At 38.2% G+C, this 14,613-nt stretch overlaps 1 protein-coding gene across 1 annotated transcript in view; it reads right to left on the bottom strand.

Moving 5' to 3' along the window:
- The window catches only part of DIAPH2 (diaphanous related formin 2), a 265,682-nt gene that overhangs the window by 139,607 nt on the left and 111,462 nt on the right, over positions 1-14,613 (bottom strand). The window lies entirely within an intron of this gene.

The raw sequence follows: 14,613 nt of genomic DNA, 5'->3' as shown, positions 1-14,613 counted from the left end.
AGAGGTACAAACATGTGAACATCTGAAGAAAAGGAAACAGAACAAAAACAAAACCAATTCTGAAGACTTGTTTGTGTTGTATGTGGTTATTATGGTTGCTACTGAAATACTTATTTTTGTAGCAAAACTGACACACACAGAATAGATAACAATAACTTGAAATTGATGATACTCTAGCTACTTAGTTAGGCTTAGCATTATAGAGTTGAGCCCTATTAATATGTCTGTGTGTGTGTGTGCGCACACACACACAAACATGCATGTAAAGACACATAGGTCCTCCTGCTTCTCTGGGTTTGTAATAATGATTTGGATGGCAATCAAAAACCATAAACTGATAAACTTCATATATATTGCAGATACTGATTTAATAAACCAGTTGGGAGTGTGTACTGTGTACTGGAATTGCATCTAAAGCATATCACTATTATGTCATACACACAATTATCCCAAGAGTGACAACAAAGAAAATATAAAGAATCTGAAGATTGGGATGGGATGGGATGGGATGGGAAAATAAAGCAAAAAACAAAAGAACCTTAAATAGTTCATGCAACTGATTCTGATTTTCATACCACTACTCAGTTGCTGAGAATGTTAAATAGCACTTGAAGAATAGACACTAGGGAGCTGGCTACCAGGAAAAAAATAAAATTACGGAATTTATTGGAATTTTAATCCAGAATGTCTTTAAATTCTCACATCCAGATTCCAACATGAATACTTTACAGTTCTGACAATTCTATTTCACACTCTTTCTTTAGCTAAAGAACTTGTCTTCAAGACAGCAAAACAGTTGCTAGGATACTACAAGAAAGTTTTAATAACTATACTGTTTTTATCCAATTTGAATTCTGTAAATGTTCTACAATATACAAAAGGGAGTTCTAACAAAGAAACAAAATTACACATATCTTCCCTTTCCTCCACCCCAAAATAAAATGGAAATGGATGATGATGATGATGATGATGATGATGATGACGACAATGACAACAGACGGACTATTAATGAGAGAACTACAGAAGGTCCTTCTGTACTGAAGGTATAGAAAGAGTTGGGTAATGATTAAGTTGTAAAAAGATGGAATAGAGTCAAAACATGGACTATGTGTGGACATACACCTTACTAATCGTGACTCCATCAGAGAAACAATCTCAACATTTCATCAGCATCATTATCGTGTCTTCTTTTTCGTGATGCTTCCTAAAAACATCAATGCTCTGCCCAAAACCGATAAGAGGAGCGGAAGAATACATCCACTTCCCATTCAATACGTGTACTGATGAGAAGCAAAAGTGGAGAAAAGCACAGTTTGCATTGCAGACTTAAAATTAAAAAAAAAAGGCTGACCCATATTTGTACCATACACTAATGGGTCTGCCTTTGCAAAGGAGGATTCAAGTTTCAGTTCTGTACAGTATCAACAAAGAGACGTAGGGGACAAATCACAGTGATGATTTATTCACCAAAGTATAATCAGATTATATTGCTTTTAAGCTACTGCTTTAATTCCAGGGAGAGCACTGGGAGAACACTACACAAGGTATTATTTAGTTTAAATTCTTTTATGGCCTATGTTTGCCTTCTGTGTTATTATAATCTACAGGTTCGGAGTTTGTTTCGGGTGATTCACCAGAACACTATCCTAAACACAGTGGTCCAATCACTAAAATGACGAAGAGGAACACTACAACAGGCAAACATTCAGGGTTCATGGTATGTGCTATATATGAATAATAAGGATGATGATGATGATGATGATGATGATGATGATGATGATGATGATGATGATGATGAAATCCCTGAAGCAATACCAAATGTAAAATAAAAGCACATAATTACATACATTAATCCTGACCTTGTCTTTCTGTTCTGGAAATTTTATCTTGCAGAAAGATCTTACTTTATCACAGAGAAAACTGTTTCAGGCTGCTCTGTTCATTTACTTGGGCAGGAAAGACAGAACAAATGTTAAGGCAAGAGTGTTTCACAACCAATCTAGCCCAGGAAGGCGTCAGGCCTCATCAGAATTTAACGAGACATTTAATCTCAGAAATAAATTAACTGACATTGTAAGATCATGTTTAATGAGGCAAGAATGTGAAAAGAGCTATGCTATAATGGTAGTATAACCTATGAAGAATAAGCATAAGAGTCATCAGTTGTTTGCTTTTCTGTACAACACCGACAGACAGACTTTCAAAGTTCATGATTAAGGCAGTGAGTCAGCCAACATTTCTTCTTTTTCTTTATTGCAGTAAAACAGATGATATACTTGGAGGTGATAATTACAAGTATAACTGTTCCACGAACGTTTCATTTGTGAGCTATGAGCTGTTCAGATTCTGAAGTTAATACCAAATCAGATGAGGTATGTACCGATCTTTTGAGTGCTTAAAGGCAGATGGAAAGAGACAAAATAGTTGGGATTATGTTGACATTGATTTAAGGTCAACAGAATACCAAAGGTTAAAAAAAAAAAAAGAATCTTCTCCCATGTCCACCCTGGAAATAAATCAATATAATCTGGGTTCAATGGAACAAGCTGGACAAAAACAAAACTCTACCAAACACATCGACCATAACTTTGGGCCTCATAAATGGAAAGCTATCCAACAGTGATCAAAATGGCATCCTACAAATCTTCAGATATGAGCTGTCTATGTGGTGAAAGATGTGAGCAATTTTGTCCTCAAATTTTAGAGAACAAGCCGCATGTGTTACTGAGGGTTATAACAAGTCCTCCATCGTTAGTGACTGAGAAAAGGTCTGCTAGATAATTTGGAGAGGATGCAATGAAAGAGAAAGGGGGGGGAGCACTTCAGTTCCAATCTTGCCAGAGAACAGGATATAAATTTGCCCATGATAAGGAAATAAATCTAAAACCATCATCCTCATATCAGCATCTCTTGTCTAAAAGAGGAAAAAAAACCCTGGGTATTATAAATATTTGTTTGCATGGCTAGTCTCTTCTAAAGTAGCACAGCTATGGTATCAGCATCATACAGAAAGAACATTGTGACTGTTGTGTTTCTACTGTGTGCTTTGTTTATAGTTGGAAACAGACTGGGATGAGACACAATTTTCACCTGAATGTGAGGTAAAATGTGATTCTGATAATACCTACAATTTCCAACTCAACTGTAGCCTTCATGGCTGTGATATCTGGCCCTAAGTTTAGGACCTCCTTGCTACTTCTCCATTCCCCACTTTTTATTATATCTGTCTGATGAAAAACTCTGGAGAGCTGAAAACCTTGTACAGACTATTATTATCATTATGGACAGTCCAATTAAAGGGCAACAGTTGTGGGTTATTCCTTAAAAAACCAACAGTCAATCACAAATACATTTCAGAATTTTAAAGATGTACATCTATGGATTGGAGCAAACAAAAGAGGCTTACGGAATATGCAGGAGTTAGCTAAGCGGACAATGTGTATACATCTCACACACACAGGCACATATATACTGTATAGTATCTGCCCAAACAAAACATATTAATGGATAAAAGTATAACAGCTTTTACTATTTAGGGAACAAAACTCTAAAACTGCCTCCCATGGGACATGCTGATGTAGAATAAGCAGCCCATAAATATTTCAGGGGATATGTAAAGCGAATAATAAAATAAATAAATGGTAAAGTGAAAAAGTGCAAGCAGATCCCTCTCCCCCCCCCCCCCACAGGAATAAGCAAATCAGCCAAGCCAACAACAGTTAACAGTAGCTAGGTGTTGCAATCAATTATTAAAAGAAAACTTCAGGTAAGTCAAACTTAAGAAAACACAAAGCCTTCCTGCTCTGGCAATGCAAAGGCAGTTTTAATTTAGCTGAATAAACTGAGAGATGGATTAATAATTAAAAACAGGCCAACATCTTAATTTAACTATGAACTGAAAGCAACTGTGTGCTCCAAAGACATTGCAGCATTTAAACATATGTCCTGGTAGGGATAAAATAAAACCAACATTGGGAGTATTGATGGGTATACAAAAATAGGGCGGATATGCTTTAGAAATATTTGTTTTGCAGCAGGAAGTGTACATAGCATGAAATGTATCCTGCAGCAGACCATTCTGTGATAATGTGGCACAGGAACACACCACTAATGCATTTTTCACTGCATTACAACAGCCAAACTGAAGGTTGGAGTTGCAACCATCATCTCAGTAGTGATCAAATCACCGAAGAAGCCAATAGAGGTCTTTCGGTGTCTATTAAGTTTCAGATTATCACCTGGCTGCTAAATTCAAACAACTGGTTCTTCAGGAGTAGACTGAACTCTTGGATATTGCAGACCATTGATCTACTTGCCCGCCTACTTACTTGACCCAGCTCTAGAAAGCAAAGCAAATAAAACACGGCTATTATATTATGGAAAAGAAGAAAAACCAGCTTTTGTCTGACATTGTCAGAGCAAAGATGTATCATACAGCTGCATCCTATTTTTCTGGAAAAGTCCAATTGTGCTTACTTGTTAGCTGTCTCTTTTAATAGGCTAGGTTCTTTCATTCAACCATATGAGTTCAATGGAAATAAACTTCTGCTAAATTAATGTCTTTCATGGTGTTGTGGGGTGGTATTTTTTTTTTTTGGTTAAAGTTCTCATATATAAAGAGATGAACTATATGCTGCCACCCTTTAGAGCTTCATAAGTTGTGATAAGCCTCCTAGTGCTTTTGATTTTCTTCCAAAGCAGCCTCAAGACCCAGCAAATACCAACATATTTCCCCCTAAATATACCTCATTTGAAGATGAATTGAATTAGGGTGGTTGGATATATATCTTTTTTCACTGAAATGTCTGACATGAATGCATTGGGAAATTTCAGACTTCACAAGTTCATTCTAGGTTACAACTTCCATCACTCCCAACTTCCATTGGAGCATATTAGGATTTATTGGCTTTGTGGCCCGAACATCTGGTATGCATAGCACAACCCCTCCTTGGCTCTTAGGATAGGCATTATAGGATGCACAATATGGGGGGGGGGAGGGAACATATGTGCTTACTTTACACCTTCATCTGTTGGTGGAATTGTCTGGTGGGACCAATTCCAGGCAAAGATGGAGTACAGGTGTGCCATCTACTGTTTACCCTATCACTTCCAAAAGCCTAGAGAATTTTGGCTTTTAATGTCTCAACAACACAGCAATCCAACCATGCTCCTTCTCTGTCCAGATCAATAGCCTACAGAACAAGCATTAAAAAAAAAAAAGCCATCTTTCTTATAACCAGGACTCTGATTGTGATCAGCCATTAGCAGGGCAGAGCAAACAGGGACAAGCAATAGAAGAACAGGAATCAAGTCTCTTCTGTGGCCTAAGAGGAAATTTTGAAAGTACGTATATAATTTAGGGAAATAATGAACGTGACTACATTTATATTGCATAGTTTTCCACAATAGTAAACTAAAATTAGAGGTAAGCATTCAACATAATTTTACTTCATGCTTTAAATACTAATTGCAATTCTTTTAAGAGTCAAAATTTCTGGAATCATACTGCAAGATTATCACATCTAGAGTTCCCTCAAGAATTAATCTGTTTTCTTTGCTCCCTGCAGTTAAAAAAAAAGAAATGTTGTAACAAATTCCTTGAGCTTTTACTGGGCATGCTTCACTTCTTTCTTAGTTTTATTGCCCAACCAGTACATTATTTCTCTTAATGGATACACAACCTCTTCCCTTGCCTCTTTTTATATTGGGGGGGGGGGGGGAAGCAGTACAACAAAATTGAATTATTTGCATTTCATAGTCAAACATAATATTCAACTCTACGATCAAAGAAATATGATGCTTAAGGAAATGCCCCCTGGGCAGCTCAGCTTAATTTGATAACCTACAATAAAAAGTCACTCTAAGATAAAGTATGTATCACTCTATTTTCATACATCACTCTAGTTTTATGTACAATAGTTGTAACTGCAATTAATAAACGATCAAGCAGCAATAATCTGTGCCACATATCTTCAGCACAAATGGAACAAACAGCCTAGTAATGGACTGTTTCAAACACAGCAATAAACCAGAATTCAATTTTATCATGAACAACCAAGTATTTGGGTGTATGGTGTCTGATTGTTCTTGCTTGGCTCCTCCTGATATTTGGATACGTATCATAAACTCCATTCATCCTTCAGGCCCGTACATAGAAAGGCATTCATCCTGGGAAGATCTGTCACTACAGTTGTATATCATAATACTATTTATGAGGATTGTCTTTGTATGTGTTCAGCCAACAAGGTTGAGTCTATGGCCCACATGTTGCTAGACTGCCCTTTATATTGCACTTGTGCCTGTGATCTCACTGAACCATTTATTAGCAAGCTTTTCTATCACAATCAACCATTACAGATCATCTGCAATCACTGCTCCAAAACAGTCAAGGTCACAGAATTCCTAGCCAAAGCTATGGCCATTAGAAACCAGTGGATTTCTCCACAACCAGCTAGGCCCAGGCTCTTCCCTTTTCATTTTTTTTTCATGCACAACTGTTGACTGGTGTAACGATTGCCTAAACCCAAATACTCAGTCTCACAAGCTCGGGCTTAAAGATAACTGATTTATTAAAGGAATAGTATGCAAATACAGAGAAAGCTGAGAATGAGCAAAAGCGCGCCAAATACAAACTTAAAAGCCTTGCTTGTGGGCAGGTCCCGCCCCGTCGCCCGTCAGGACGCTCCCCCTCCCAGGTGCTGAATGCCGTTAGACGCGCCTGGGAAAGTAACCTTGAACAGGAGCGCAAACCCAAACATGCATTCCAAGCCCTCAAAACAAGGGAGGGCAACAGAATGGAAAAACCCCGGGTGAAGGGATACGGAACAGAGAATGACATGTGAAACGTTACAATGTTAACCAGACATTAGAATGAGAACATGACATATTGCCCCCCCAAAAGAAATTAGGGAGCCGGTTTGTCAGGATAGGCAGAGTGAAATTGGGCTACGAGACGAGGAGAATTAACCGCCTTGCTTGTGGGCAGGTCCCGCCCCGTCGCCCGTCAGGACGCTCCCCCTCCCAGGTGCTGAATGCCGTTAGACGCGCCTGGGAAAGTAACCTTGAACAGGAGCGCAAACCCAAACATGCATTCCAAGCCCTCAAAACAAGGGAGGGCAACAGAATGGAAAAACCCCGGGTGAAGGGATACGGAACAGAGAATGACATGTGAAACGTTACAATGTTAACCAGACATTAGAATGAGAACATGACAACTGGTTTGTTCCAGGTCCTCCCACCAATCTGTGGCCATAACTTCAATATCTGTTATCATATTTTACTCTTTACCAAGTTGACTTGTAAAGTCATTATGTTGACTTCTCTTGTCCTAACTACCAGGAAACACACAGAGACAATGAACTGGTCTCTAATATTTATTACTAGTACTTAACAAGAATCCTAACAAACTGAAGAAGCGTGGGAAAAACCCAGACATATAACCCCCAAGGGTTAAGGTGGTCCCGATCTGTGTCTCTTTGAATGGCTGAACAGTTCCTCAGTGCTACGCATGCGCTTGACAGTCTGGATGGGAGCCCCCTGCTCGCCATCCTTACTCATGACATCTCTTATGCTCTAAACACTGCTGCTTTTTAAAATTTCTTGTAAATGTTACTGTTTCCTTCCCCCCACCCCATGCTCTAAATAAATAAACCTCATTCCATCAATGATTTGTTAAACACTGTATTTGAAATGGGACATTTAGCTGACTCTTCCTCTAAAAAGGAAAAATTAAGAGTAAAATGTTGATAATGCAAATCAGTAAGTAATAAGAATTTATTATCCACTATATGTGAAGTTATATATCATACTGCAGGCCCCACACTGGTTGCCATTGGGTTTCCCAATGTAAGTCAAAGTGCCAGTGAAGCCTTGGCTCCTGTATTTGTAGGACTGCATTATCCAAGGACTACTGACCTATGAGTACATTCTCTTAGATCAAAACTATTACTGATTCCAGGCTAGAAATTCATTTTGTGGATGTTACAGTACCCGCAAACAAGTTTTTTCAGTGTTAGCCCCTATATTATAGAACAGCTTCCCCTTGAGGTCAAGTTCATCCTCACCACAATGATTTCCTAGAAGTTTGTGAAACCTGAGCAACTCCAGAGAGTGTTTAGAGAGTCACAAGTTGTCATCATTAGGGATTATTAAGTATTATTATGTTAAGTTTATGTTCCTAATGATGAAATCTTGGGAGGCCATAGTGATTACAGTGCATACAAAACTAACAAACACATTTAATTATAAATGATAATGTGTAAATGAGCCTATTTCTATCAAACTGATCAACAGAAGAACGTAATAATAAGAATGAAATAATTTGTCTCTCCATCATCTGGCTTGATTACCACTTCAATTATAGAAGTAGAGAACAGTGAGAGACCAGAAATAGTCATTCCATGCTTTTTGTGACTACTAGGTGTACTACTGAAAACAACTTTGTGTAAATGTTAATTATCACTATATTAGATTTTTTTTAAATATATACATCTCCGAATTTAGTTCTTTCACAGTTTCATCATCATTGTACCTACAAAATAGAGCTGGTACATGAAGAATTCATGACAACTTGAAAGGATGAACACATGAAGCTGCTACCCATAATTAGCTCCTATCCGTATCAGATAGTAAACTTTGAGAGAACATTTTATCCATTTAAACTGATCCCATGCAGTGGTGGCACACAGACTTTTTCTCTCATTCATACCTACCATGATAAACAAGCCATTGATAAATCAGAAACAAACTATCTAGAAACATACAACTAGTATGATAGCTAATGGCACCTGACTAGTGTTACTTTTCATGAATCTTTTTTTTTTTGGATGGATGGATGGCAACACTAAGTTGTCATCCATCTCCCATATAGACTACTATAATGTGCTCTACATGAGGCTACCCCTGAAGACTATTCAGAAGCTACAGCTAGTCCAGCAGCCGCATGGGCAATTTTAGGTGCTTCAAGATCAGCACATATTAATCCCTTGCTCCGCAAGCTGCATTGGGTGCCAGTTTGCTTCCAGGTCCAATTCAAGGTGTTGGTTATCACCTTTAAAGCCCTACATGGCATGGGGCCAGGTTATCTGAGGGACCATCTCATCCCCATTACATCTACCCGGCCCACCCAGTCATGCAGAGAGGGCATGCTACAGACACCGTCTGCAAGAGAATTCCATCTGACGGGGTCCAGAAGGTGGGCCTTCTCTGCAGCAGCTCCCGCCCTTTGGAACATCCTTCCCCTGGAAGTGTGGTTAGCCCCCTCCCTTCTGGACTTCAGGAAATGGTTGAAGTCCTGGTTTTGTTATCATGCTTGGAGTGGGGAGAGGAAGAGCCATTCCTGGGGTTGGTTGGTTCCCTAGTCCTGCCGGGACCAGTCTTGTCCCCTTTGGATGGAATTAGATCTGCTGTTACTTGGATTTCATTATATTTTATATTTATATTTATTATCAATACCATTCTGATTTTATTGAATTTTAAATGGTTTTATTGTGAACCGCCCAGGGTCCCCCAAGTGGGGGAGATGGGCGGTAACAAAAATATGATAAATAAATAAAATAAAAATCAATAAGTATCCTGTGTACTGAAGAATGATGCACAGAAGACCAGGCAATCCTTCATATATTTTACATTGCATTAAGGTCTTCTGCCAAACTACATACTTTTAAGAATACCTGCTTTCCAGTGGGGGGAAAAAAAACATTTCTACTTCAGCTGGCGCTAATGTCTTCCCTGTCAAATGCTTAAAATAAACTTTCCAGAACAAGCCTCAAGCAACTGGCTGCTCTAATGATAATCGCAGGCTGTTCTGTCCAATTCACCACACTGGTGGGAAATACAACAGGCAGCACTAAATTCCAAAGCTGTAGCATTTTAATCCCAGGATGTTAATTAGCAGCTACTTTAGACACTGCAGCAAACAGTATCACCTGACTGTCAATCCCATCACATTAACCCTCTGGCTTGCTTAGCATATGAAAACTGTAAGCCAACGGTTTATTAATAAGGAGATGTGAACTGAGCACTATTGGAAACTTTTTAAAAGGTGATAGACAAAATCACAATAACACAGCTGTCTCCATGTACACAGGATAGTTTGAGGCTGATAAATATGCATAGGTATTTTGGAATTTCAACAGATAATTTGGCATCTCTGAAAAACAAGGCCCAGAAATGTCTTAGATATGTGAACCAGAGCCAGTATGACTCATAATGTGGAAATACATATGAATTTAAAAAGTCCGCTGTTTTTAATAACTTGTTATTGAAATTATTCCCAGGCATTAAGTTTATCAAAAGTAATATATTCTGAAGGACATGTAATCCAATCCATACCCCAGCAGTTCAGCCCTCTTCCACTGAGCAATCTATTCCCTTTCTGCCATGTAGAGCTGTATGAACTTTGAATGGGTGATTCAGTATGAAGGAGACTGAGTCAAATCTCTTCCCTGAACTTAACTGAGGCATCAAAGACAGACAGCTATTTTAAAAATATGTATGTCTTTTTAGAGATGCAAAAATGGAATTTCCAACTTATACTCACCTCACAGAGGTCTTATGAGGATTAAAAAGTAGGGAAAGATCAATACTGGGATTTATGCAAACAAGCAGAATAAAATTAAAACTAGCTTCTTAATCTCAACAGATGTTAGTCTGTTTTTACAGAAAGTTCCTCTCCCATTAATTTTTTGTATTTGGGTTTCTATTGATCTGGCATGGTAGATAATGATTTAAATTTAAAATATGGAGGGGGGGGGGGAATCCCAAAGCTGAAACACCTAATAATGAGAAGGGGATATCAACTGGGTTTTGCCAAGTTTCTGCAGGCGCCATGGATGGCACAACAGGCAGCATGGCAATACATGGATCACTGGCTCAACATCTGTATCTAATCAGAAACATGTATGACCATTATACTGGTGACAACTATTAGCCTATAGTCTCCATGATAGGTAGTGTACCAATTTGAACCAAGGTATTTTGAAAGACAAATATATACATACAGTCTCATTGAAATATTCATCTTTGGTTCTTATTTCAACATGGAATAAAACTGCAGAACTCCTATTCTGCTATATGTGCTTACTCTATGTTGATAGTTCATTAAAATATAAAAAGGAGCATCTTCATGCCTTTTTTCCTCTCTAATCACAGTTTGCAGAGCACACTAATGCGGCTCTCATCCTATGTTCTCTAAAAGGCAGAAGGTGACAAGCCGAAAGACATTAACACAAGTGGTATGAAACCAATTTATTAACACCTGAACTTCAGTATTTCTGAATTAGAAGAGGAGGAAGGTCAAGTAAGCACAGATAAAGGGCATTTCACACACCCACAGTAAAAGTGAGATAGCAAGTAGTAAGCGTATTATCTATAGCAAAGTGACTTAGCAAATGTACAGATAGTTTCAACTTACAACCATTCATTTAATGACCATTCAAAGTTACAATGGCACTGGAAAAAGTGACTTCCGACCAGTCCTCACACTTTCAACCACCACAGCACCCCACAGTCATATGATCAGAATTTGGGCACTTGGCAACCATCATGCATTTATGATGATTGCAGTGCCCTGGGGTCATGTGATTGCCATTTGTGACCTTCCTGGGGGCTTACGACAAGCAAAGTCAACGGGGGAAGCCAGATTCACTTAACAACCACATGATTCACTTAACGGCTATGGCAAAAAAGGTCATGAAATCGGGTGCAAATCACTTAAGACCGCATCGCTTAGCAACGGACATTCTGGTCCCAATTGTAGTCGTAAGTTGCGGACTACTTGTAATATGCTGCTTTGGGAAGGGACTGTCAGTGGAAGAATTTACCTTAACCTACATTCAGAAAACTTCTTTGGGGGTTAGGAAAAAAGGATTATTAATCAACAAAAGTACAGTAAACATTCTTACTCAACAAACTTCCCAATTTCATGTCTTTTTTTTTTTTTTGCCATATATATGTTTCATACGCTGATATTTTTCTTCTAATTTTCATCCTCTGATCTCTAAGGGATGTTATCACTTTTAATTATATTTAGATTAAAAAAATGGGGGGGAAGTATAAAAAATATAAGGATAGATCATATTCAGTCCAATAGCACTATTTTGGATGAATTTCAGGATTCCTGATTATTCCTCAATAAATTTATAGTCATATGGCCCTCAAAAATCTTAAAATTAGCAGGGAATTAAAGATAACTCTCATTGTCTATATAATATTATGATGTCATGAGTAAGGATGGCGAGCAGGGGGCTCCCATCCAGACTGTCAAGCGCATGCGTAGCACTGAGGAATTGTTCAGCCATTCAAAGAGACACAGATCGGGACCGCCTTAACCCTTGGGGGTTATATGTCTGGGTTTTTCCCACGCTTCTTCAGTTTGTTAGGATTCCTGTTAAGTACTAGTAATAAATATTAGAGACCAGTTCCTTGTCTCAGTGTGTTTCCTCGTTGTTAGGACATATGACTTCGCTATTACGGTTCAACAATCTTTACAGATCATGCAGGTCATACGTTTATAGGTCACATTAACATATGCCCAAGAATTGTTTCACTATTTACAAGCAGTCTTCGAAGTCAGTCCAACATATTACAGTAGTCTATTCTAGAGATTACTAAAATTGGGATGATTAAGATTTACCATAGGAGGCTGTAATTAACCCCATTAGTATAAGGGGTGTAATTAACTGTAATTAATAAACTTGAAGTTAATAAATAAATGCAGTTAATACATTATGGAACTCTTTAAATCCTCCCGTCCTTGGCTCACAGCATCCCAATTCATTCGCACAGTTAAATTAAAATAAGTTAGGAGACAGTAATCAAAACCAAGTTTCATTTCTGCATTTCAGAGGCAAATAAAAAGCAAAGAAACCACACGGAATAAAAAGTGCAGACAATATGTCAAGCAATGACAATAGAAAATAACTTTTTTCACCACTGAACAGCCTTATGTAAAATTAAGACACAGGAAGTATAAAGTCTCTGTTATGTTCATGGAGATTTAGCAGCATGACAAGATACGAGTAGGAAGGCAGGCAGGCAGAGAGGCAAGATTATTTTAACAGTTTTAACCTGAAATTCTCAGAAATATTTATCAATCATCTAGAGTCAAAGCAGGATCCACACCAATGAATACTCGTACACAGATCTGAAAATGTTCCAGAAGCTACCACATGGCATAAAAGAAATGGAGTTTATGCTGGGATGAGAGAAAGAGAAAGACTCCTGAAAAGTTTCATCAGAAGAATACTCTTATGTGAAGATTATTTGAGACATTTTTGGGATAACATTACTTGGATCCACTCTGAGTTGTCATCCCTTTGTGCAGAACTTTTGGACTTGACTGTGAGATGGTCTGGCTTGTCTTTTGGGGCCGGGTTGGAACTTAGTGATGCTGAGGAAGCGGACAGGGTCTTTGTCAGACCCCCTACTTCCAATTGTATCTGCGTGTTCCACAAGATCCAACATAGTAGGCATGCTTCAGGACCCTTCTCTGACGGAACCCAAGAGGCATGCCTTCTCTGTTGCGGTGCCTGCCCTTTGCTGGGTATTGGGGGCAGGTGTTGGATAAGCCGCCCACAGTCACTTGTTGAGATGGGCGGATATAGAAAATAAACAAACAAACAAATAAAATAAGCAAGCCCATCTTGTAGTGGTTTGAGCATATGAATACGATAGTCGTTTGGCCTCAGTTGTGCTTTATATTTTGTGGTTTTTTGTCCTATTAGCTCTTCTGTTGTTGATATTCTTTGGTTTCCCTGTTTTAGCTGTCCAGAGTCATAATTGCAAGTTGGGTGACCATGTAAATCATTCAAATAAATAAATACATCTTGCAGGGTAATTAAGTCAAAGAGTAAAAGGTATCATAAAAGATAAAACACTTGCTCTATCATTCAGGAACAGAATAAAATAATATGTGTTTGCCTAAATATGCCTGTCCAATGTAACTATACCCAAGTTTGGTTAACACATATAATCATTTGTTTCGGTGAACAGCCTTACTGAACCAGGATACTATACCTTATTCACCAAGCACAGAATAATAATACAAAAATCCTAGCTTCGAGTTTTGTGTGAACTCAGGCACCAAGTTAACTTTGCTTCTGAAAATATGTAAGCATAATAAAAAAAAAAACTGAACAGCCCTTCGTTCATAGCTATAAATAATCCCACTCCTTATCACGGTGTTTCAAAATCATGGCCATGACCTGCTCTCTTTTGTCTTAAAGTACAAGACATGGAATGATGATCTTAAGTTATAGAAAGGGAGATTTTGGTTAAATATGAGAAAGAATTCAACAGAGCAACTGATGAAAAAGGAGGCAGCAAGGTTGTCTTCCTGGGTGAAAAGGTTGGACAGCTAACTGGTAGAGATGCTTTAATTTGGATTCCTGCCCAGAGTACAAAGTGGGACTCAATGGAACCCTTCCAAAATACGAATTTAAGATTTGCAAACCAATTTTGGTGGACTATATTACATTTGCACTCTAGAAAAGAAAAGAAGGTAGGTTTACCCTCTAGGTGGATTTTGTATCCTTATCGTTGGATTCCAGGTAAGCTTTTTCTGTTCTTTTGAAGACATTATATTTTATTTTTATTCCTTTTTTTGTTTCTTAA

Source organism: Candoia aspera, chromosome 12 (assembly GCF_035149785.1).
Source record: "Candoia aspera isolate rCanAsp1 chromosome 12, rCanAsp1.hap2, whole genome shotgun sequence".
Classification (NCBI taxonomy): Eukaryota; Metazoa; Chordata; class Lepidosauria; order Squamata; family Boidae; genus Candoia; species Candoia aspera.
This window is presented reverse-complemented; position numbering and strand designations above follow the sequence as displayed.